The sequence below is a fragment of the Halyomorpha halys genome, unplaced genomic scaffold, assembly GCF_000696795.3.
Source record: "Halyomorpha halys isolate HHAL.00 unplaced genomic scaffold, Hhal_1.1 Scaffold410.1, whole genome shotgun sequence".
Lineage (NCBI taxonomy): Eukaryota > Metazoa > Arthropoda > Insecta > Hemiptera > Pentatomidae > Halyomorpha > Halyomorpha halys.
Genome location: NW_027111460.1, coordinates 208,892 through 218,430, shown reverse-complemented (window position 1 = coordinate 218,430; position 9,539 = coordinate 208,892).

Sequence of the window (9,539 nt, the reverse complement as noted above, 5' to 3'; positions counted from 1 at the left end):
GGAAGTTTAGAGCGTTTGTCAAGTAAGTGTTGTAGCAATCGGAATCTACGAGCAGTTTCTTGTCGTTTCAGTCTTGTGTGTGGATTCCAAGTAAGTCTGGAGTCTTAATTATCGAATCTGTTCATCTGTTCAACAGGCGTTAGTGGAGTATTTAGAAAGGACAGGAGGGCAGAGGTTTACGACGGAGAGTAAAGGTGATCTGGTGAGATTTGATTTAAAAGATAAAAAATAGTTTTGAACATATACATTACTTATCTACCCTTACCATACTGAAATGCACCTGATACTTTAATATAATGGAATGCTCAGTTTATCAACATCGATACCACCGATTACTACAAGTCGATCGCGACACACTTATAAGATAAAAAGTAGACTTTATGTACAGAAAAGTTGGCCCTCCCCTCTGGCTTATACATTTACAAAAATATCACAAGAATATACTGACCCACTATCTATATACTTATCTCATAATAATATTCTTATCCACTATAATTTATATCTCTGGGGCTATTAAATGCCATCATGAAACATATAAGACGTTGGCTTTTAGTGGATCAGAAGATGCTGTTTCAATCTTTACTGATTTAAATAATACATTTAGAAATATTGTAATATAATAAACGAATATATACAAGTCAAGATAAATTATTTAAAAGAAACTATACATCTAGGAAACAATATGATGTCTGTGTGATGACTGTAGTAGTTCATGTTGCGGCAGCTAGGTTCGTCATGTCGACTGTAACGGTTTTGGTGGCTAACTTATAATTACACTGTCACGATTTATGTTAGCGGGTTAACCTGCCTTAATATAAGATGGATATTCTTTATGCTTATTAAACATGCCTTCGGAAGCTTTTTATAATTACTTCTTTAATTTATCGATTTATCGATTTGTGATCGCAATTAAGGTTGTTGTACAACTGTAAACCTATAGTTGTTTGATAAATATAAAATTAGATCTATTCTTGTTCAATCATCTTCATAAATTTTATACAGCCATTATGATAGCAAATTAAAAAAATAAAAGAAACGAAGACCCGTTATATCGTTTGAACAACGTAACATTGACGTCACACACTCCACTCTCATGACGTGGCCTTTGCATGGTTGATAACACAAGGCAAGGCAATGTGACGAAATACTCGTTCACTGAAAATGGAATTTTTATCCTAATTAAGTTAATTTATTTCTGTTTTACTGAATCGATTGCTGAGGTATGTTCGGTGGCTGAAGTAGGGTTATCACTTCTTTAAAAGAAAATCAGGTTAGTGAGTGGTATACAGTTCTACCGATTCTCTTGGCTAAAATTATCCTTCCCTAAACTTGAAAATACTCGTTGCCTGACAATGCGTAAAATAATGCCCGATTTTAGGGAATTGGTGACATTGTTACGTTGGAGGGAAGTAGGGAAGATGTTATTCACATACACATAGTAATTTGAAAAAGCGGAAAGTTAAGAAATTTAAGATTTGAGAACCTACTTTACATAAAAGAATTGAAAGTACTTTGGTCATTACTTCAGTTGATGCTTAACGTATACAAATAGTGCTTAGCTATTTTTCTATTTACTCAGAATTATTGTACTTTGAATACTTAATTTTAGAGTAGATATAAAATACAGCTTTCACGTATCATTTTTCAGCCATCGCAGTAACTGTCGCAGGTACTGCCATGGTGTAAACAGTATAATTTAATAAGTTGTAGACAGGCGAAAACACAGATATACCGTTTCTGTTGGCGAACTTAATGAATAATAGATGTTGTGGCTTAGCGGCGGGTTTGTTGAGAAAATATTTCTTAAACTGAGTAGGACTGACAATGAATCTGTAGTGATGACTTTTTTTTTCCATCTGTTTGATGGATGCACCTATGATATCATTTACTGTCATGAAAGTACTATTATACTTTGTCTGGGGTGATCACCAAGACCACAAAAGTATATCCGTCCCGAAATATTGAATTTATAGAATTAGAGGTCTATAAAAGCTGTAAGGAATTTTTTTTTACTGTATCATCAAGGCTTAACACCTTATCCAAAAAATATACGGGTTCACCAACATACAAGTTCATCGCCATAACACTCTTTAAAATTTTGATTTGATTTTCGCTGGTTCATAGTGACAAGTGGTTCATCTTTTGAGGACATTATTAATTTTCTATCTTCCTATAAGTCTCCTCCTGCGTACATAAGTCTACAAATATTATTTTTATTTTTTAAACTTAGTTATTCCCTTACCTTATTTACTCATTAAATTATTTTTATAACTTATTTATTCATTCAAGTACTTCTTTTAACTATTTTTTTTTTAAAATCTATATATTAGTTTTTGTTTTTTTTAATGTATTTATTTATTTATCTTTCTGTTAACTGATCGACTGATTTCTTTGCTTTGATTTTACATTGCTGTTTAATGATAAATTTGTTTAACAGATCGAATGTGGTCACTGGAGAGGATCTGAGAGAGTGAATTAGGGAGGGTGAATTTGTCAATAAAATTAAGTCAAATCGTAAAATGGAATTAAATAGTGAAATTGGTCAGATTCTCCACTCAAGTTGAGTGTTTGCGGCTTTAGCGCACTTGCTCAGCCTCCACTGACTCACTACCAGTGATGCGGCGAGAGGGATGCGCTGAGATCTTTGAGCTCTGCTCTACCCCTCAAACTTGGGGGAAAGAGTTGGCTCAGGGATCCTCAGGTCGATTGTGTAAATATGGTATATTAGAGTGTAAATGTGACTAGAGACTACATTATTTTATCATTATGTTATTTTATTTATTTATTTTTCATACACATAGTTTATTATGTTCATTTTGTTTATTCTTCTGTTTGTAAATATTTTAAGAGTTTTTTTTTTTTTAATACATTTATTTAATTTATTTTATTTTAGTATGTATGAGATCATTCATCACTATTACCTATTGCCCACAACTGTGTGACAGATTATCAATCTATCAATAAATAAAAAAGTATTTTTTAAAACAGTGAAATGGAAAAAACAAAAAGGAAAAACATATTTGTATTTATTGTGTAGACTAGTATTGGTTGTAAAAGGAATCTGTAGAAAAAAAAAAATTTTTTTTTTGTTACATCATGTAAATATATTGCTATGTATCTGTCTTAACATATCTATGGTATGTTAATGTATTTTGTCGGGATACCAGAATAACCGCTGAAGGCAATTATCCAAAAATAATGGAAGATTATTGATTGACCGTGTGTATAGATGAATGGAATATGATCCGGGTGCGGTAAAAAAAAAACTCGAATAGTAATAGTAATAGTAGATAATTATATTATTTTATTGAGCCAACGTTTATCCGCCAAGTTACATCTTTTTTATCCCCGTTATTTTATCTTATTAATGTATCTTTTTTAGCCCTGACGAAGCCCTGCAACGTGGGGCGAAACGTTGGCTCAATAAAATAGTATAATTATCTACTATTTGAGTTGTTTTTTTACCGCACCCGGACCATATTCCATTTAGCCAAATATAAGTTAATTATTTAATTTATATTGAGTCCTACAAAACTATTATTATAATTGGATTCTTTTCCAAAGGCTTTTTGTGTATTTACTAGTTTACCAATTAAATACCTTTATATTTATAAAATGTTGTTACCATTAATTATATAATATAATAAGTGGTGGTATTGTTTAATATGATAATAAATATTTAATTTAATTAAAAAACATATAGGAACTAAGTATTTATTTACAATGATTTATGTTATAAAAATGATTGAAATGATCCAGATAAATGGTTTGCCATAAAATATGCTTGTTACATTGTTACCTATTATATATATACCTATATCTGAATGAATGCTGAAAAGGTTCATTCATGCCGTGGTGTGTAGTAATGTAAGTGTCATATTGTTCATAAGGGATGGCGTCCAGGTCTCATAACCGTTCTAAAGGACTTGATACTTGGTCAGGTCAAAGTGCATCTTACCCTCTCTTCGGTCTTCTTACATCTGTGTCTTCAATGCCCTTTTTTCCTGGTCTAGTTGCCCTGCCCCTTTTCTTCCACCTCCCCTTAGATGCGTTACCTTTTTTGAATCTGATTCCTCATTGGCCATAGGTGACAAAATCGCCCCCTAAGTGAGCGCCTCCCCTAGGCCCAAGATGGGGGTGGGAAAGTTCTCACGTGTCCAGGAAAAGTTTCTACCTGATTCATTGGCTTCTGATCCTTCGGCATGTGGCAAGATGTTAAAAGCTGATATGAGACCACTGTGGCATACAAACACAGGTGTCCTTGTGAAGTGCCCCCTTGAAAGGTATCCCACCTTGGCCAGGTATCGGACCATATGGAAAAAACCTTAATAATATTGATAATTGTAAATAGTTCAATACATATAATATCTATTGTATATATGTTCGATCATGGATTGATTAGTATGCTGTGTAATGTAGCAACCCGATCTATTTGGGCAGCATGGCTAAATAAAGCGTTTCTCTTTTCTGCGACGAATTTATTCCGGACACGTTTCAGTTCTGACGCGAGTTACATATCATAAAAAATCAGTGAAGACTAAAATGACTTTATTCTAACATATTTACAAGAACTACGTGTTACTGTTACTTAGTCTCTATATTCTAACTTCTCTTACTTAGCTATCTTTCTAGGAAATATATATGAACACTTGAGAAGAGGGGGTAGGAGGAATAGTAAAATAGGAGAAGGGGCTTGGACCAATCAGATAATTTAGGAAATATCTGGAAGGGGAAAAAAGCCGTGGTGAGAAGAGTTGGGTGGTCGGAGTTCTAAGAAAGACACCATGACCTAAGACTTGTGTGTACTGACTTACATATGTTAACCATAAAATAGTTTGACTGATGCAAGTCCATTGTGAGATGACAGCATGTACCAGCCCTTGCTATTGATATAGGGCTTGAAAGGGCTGTTAGAATGGTCTCAAGGGCCTTATTTGAACCTAGTTTATTGAGTTTGTTTTCTATACAATTGTAAGGAGAAAGTGGACATATGCAACCATATGTCTAAAGTGCCTTAGGTTCAGTTGGGCAAGGGGCAATAGTTTATATTTATAATACCGGTTCCTTAACTCGCGTCTTGAAAGGGTAAAAGACCAAAAACAGGAAATAATTGTAAACAGTTTGACGATTTGAGCGCAAGCGATGCAGAATGTCGAAACTAAACGTATAGAAGAAAAATAGATTTAGTATCTATCATTTCGTTTTGTTCAAGATTTTCTCATCATAATATGAATTTCTTCCACCGGGTGAGGAGACTAAAAAGGACTATCTTAGTTCAATTTTGCGATGTCCCGTTCGCTTCGCTCACTAATCATCAAATAAACTATTATTATTTTTGGCGATTTACACCTTCAGTAATTTATGTGTAGGATCAAAAAGTGCCCGATTTGAATTAATCTTAAAATCAGATTTATTTCTTCGAACCCGTAAAAAAAATTCTCTATTCCATAGGCAGTCCCACAGTTATAGTCCGAGAACTTGTGCCAAAATAATTGACTCTGATAGCACTTTAGTGCATTGCCAATCAAGAAATGAGGCTCTGACAGTTAGATAATGCTACTTGCAAAAATGGTGGTTGTTTCAAAACGTTAATATTATTAATTTTTCATTCGGGGATCCATATATTTAAATCTAGCTAAAATACTTAAATATATAATATTACAACACTTAAAGTAGAGTAAATTTGCTAAAATAAAATCCCGAACAAAGTTGTTCAACAGTTTCTAAAATATGCGGTTTTAGAAAGCAACAAAAAAAAAAGTACTGGATAATCAGTAGTTAGAGAAAATATTTTGGGAAATCTATGTCTCAGGATGACGTACAGATGTCTATTAGCACTTAAATTAATGCTAGTTTAATGTGGTATGGAGTAGTTCTTCTTCTTCTTTCTCATCCTCCTTGAGTGCCTTTCAGCTTGGAGGAGCCTCTAACCACTTGGTCCACACATCTCGGTCCATGGCAAGCATCTTCATCTGAGCCAGCGTTTTTCCTCTTTCCAGATCTAGTCGTTGGATATGTTCCATATAGCTCCTTCTAGGTCTGCCTCGTGGTCTTCTACCAGTCGGCCTCGCCTCCATACATTTTCTTGGCACTCTGCCTTCCCCCATTCTACAGACGTGTCCATTCCATCGGAACTGTCGGTGTTCAATCATTGATTTTACTGAGGGGATCTGAAGTTCCTATATTATCCTTTCAATTCTTTATCCTGTCTCTCCTAGTTTTGCCCAATATTCTTCGCAAAACTCGCATTTCAGCAGCCGTAATCCTGCTCAAGTGCTTGTCTTGGGTGACCCAACTTTCACTCCCAAACAATAATGTTGGAAGATACATTTCTTTAAAGATATGGAGCTTGATTTCCTTACCTACCTCCCTCTTTCCCACAATAGTATTGCATATCTGGTAGTAAATACTATTTGCTTTATTTATCATATTGGATACTTCTTGGTCTATTTTACCAGGTTAGTTAGACCATGCTACATGCAAAAATGGTAGCTGTTTCAAAACGTTAAAATAATTAATTTTTTATTCGGAGCTTCATATATTTAAGAATAGCTACAATACTAAAAAATCTAATAGTAAATCGCTTAAAGTAGAGTAAATTTTCTAAAATATGATCCCTAACAGAGATGTCATAATTAATTTTAATTTCTTCGACCGGGAGAGGAGACTAAAATGGACTGTTTAGTTCAATTTAGGGTAAAATTTGTTGTTTATTAAGTAAATATTAGTTTAAAGGACTATTATTTTATTTTTTCGTTCTAAAAAAATGTTTTATTGATGTACTAAATAGCGGAGCCAGACAAGAGAAATTAACTAATATTTCCCGGCTGCCGGGAATTGTTTTAGAAACTCTAAAAAAGTATTGGACCTATTAAACAAAGAGCAGTTAGGGATTCAGATTACTCTACCATTCAGTGTTTTGAAGGAGCGAAAGCTTTTGGTAAAGGAATAGCGGAATTCGTTGGTCTTAAGCCCTGATGAAGGCTAGATATTCTGGAGTATATCTAGAAATTATAAAGTAAGTTATTTCGACTTATTTGTGTTATATTCTAATCGCACCCCTAACCATGTTCTTCTCACCTAACAGAGCTGCTTAAGTTCAATAGTTTCTAAAATATACGGTTTTAGAAAGTAACATTAGAAATAAAAAGAATGTAATACACAGTAAGTAAGAAATCTATATCTCAGGAAGACGTACAGATGTCCATTAGTACTCAAATTAAACCTAGTTTAGTGTGGAGTAGTTCATGACGTTTATCTTCGTAGTAGTAGTAGTGTTTATGATATTTGCCAAAATAAATTAACAAAATGTTGATTTCTAGTTAATAGGGCAATATTGTTAATATATGAAAAACTATATCTAGGGAACCATTAGACCTACAGAAATCTACCAGCAATCAAATTAAAGATAGTTTAACATAGAATACATCAGTTTTTATCTTCTTAAGAGTTTTTATGATATTTGCATCTGAAATTTTGTACGAAAAGTTATGAATAAACTTATTTTAGCTTCGCACAAAAAAATTTGTTTTAACGTTTTAAAACAGCTGACATTTTTTATTTTCCCTAACTACACTTGACAGACAAATCAATCTTTACTAATAATTATGGGTAGTTTTCATTAAATTAATAAAAAATTGAGGCGAAACAACTGACTTTTTTCTCCTCTTGGGCTCGTGTCCAATCTGAGATTGATGACTTGATCAATTAATCAAAGGTGAGGACTTGATCACGATCAATAAATAATAGGAACATTTAGTCCAATGCTGTATTTTATTATCAATTATTTATTATTTATTACGAGTAGTGGAAGTAATGAAGACAGTTTAGTAACAACAGTTGTTCTTTTAAAATTAATGATCTGTTATTCGATAAGAATAACAACTTATTTTTATTTCGTTCCTCAGTTAGCCACTAGTGTCGTTGTAGTTCCGTTTTCGATAAGATGGTTATACGAGCACAGTAAAGGTAATGGATAAAATTTATTTATTTATGGATAAAATTAAAAACCATAAAATTTAATCAAATTTTACCTCAGGTCCACAGGTTTTTATTTTATTTTTTTTTCCTCCCAACATACCGATTAATAGTATTACCAAGACCGATTAGGGTCTTGTTTTTATGGCTGCCAGTTCATTCTGGGATACCGGGAAAGAAAGGGCAGACTAGCTATAAATACAGGTCAAGTCGTAGCACCATCTACATGAAAATCAAAGAAAATTGATGGCAGGACGAATGGTTCATCGCGAGAGACAACAATTTAGGAATGGTCCAGCATACGGTGGAACATCCGGCCGAAACATGAATCTGCTACAGAGATGTATTAACCCGTCTTCGGATAGGCCTTACTCGACTCACCCACTGTCATCTCATGAAGGAGGGAGGATGGAACGATGTGTCGCTGCTGCTAAAGCGATCTCGCTGTTGGGCACATTCTTACTGGGTTGCCTTGGAGTCACACTGATTCTCTTCATGTATACAGGAAATGATCAGAGAACACTCCACAACAGTAATAAATTTGTGAAGTGTAAATTATAATTGTTAATATGTAATGGTAATTTTGATTGTAAATTTCTCACTTTGTAATTTCAACTGTATGAACATGCCAATTGTAATCGAATTTGTAAATCAAGTGTAAATGGCCCGAGTGGTCGAAACACTTAAATAAATAAAAAAAAAAGTAATGGATTTTTTAATAATGAGAGATAGTTGACCGTGGATAAATTATACAAGGAAAAGATGGTTGGGGGTGCGGTCAAAATATAACAAATAAGTTGAAATAATTTATTTAATCGTGCCAACGTTTAAGGCCTAGTGTATACGGCTTTGACCTAGAAGCGGTCTTACCTTATCTGCTTGAGGTAGTTTCGCGCGTTAATTTGGTATCGTTTATTTATTATTTTATTATTGATGAATAGTATGTGCACAAATTAATAATATGTAAAAATAACAACATGTTTTTATAAAGGAAAGTAATGTATAAATTTGAGAGTTTCGGTGAGGCCCAAGGTGCTGCGCTCTGATGGATTGTTGCTGAACTTCTTGTTCCTCTCGCTCGCTACAAGACCTTCAAATACTCACAGTAGAAAAAGGTATTCCATTTTAATTATATTTTCTTCACATGATGTATTTATTAATTCATGTCTATATTAGGTTTTATAGGGATCGTAATAAAAAAGTTCCCTGTTTTTTTTTGTTTTTTTTTATGCTAACAATAACCTTTATTACGTTAGCTCTTTTTTGTCTTTAGTACTTCTTATTGTGAATTGTGAAAAAAGTGCCAATTGTTGAATCGCTTGTTATTTATCTTTGTTTCATCCAATAATAATTTATTTAAAATAATGTGAAATACAAATTATAGAAAAAAATTGAAAAATAATATATTTCGAGATCCACTAAGTTTCGATTTAATTCATAAAATGTTTCTTTGTTTTGATATGCGTTATTTTATCAAAAATTAAATAATAACGGAAACGATGACTAATAGTGCGGTATTCTTTGACTCATATCGTTCGTTATGATTATAACTTTATTTTTTT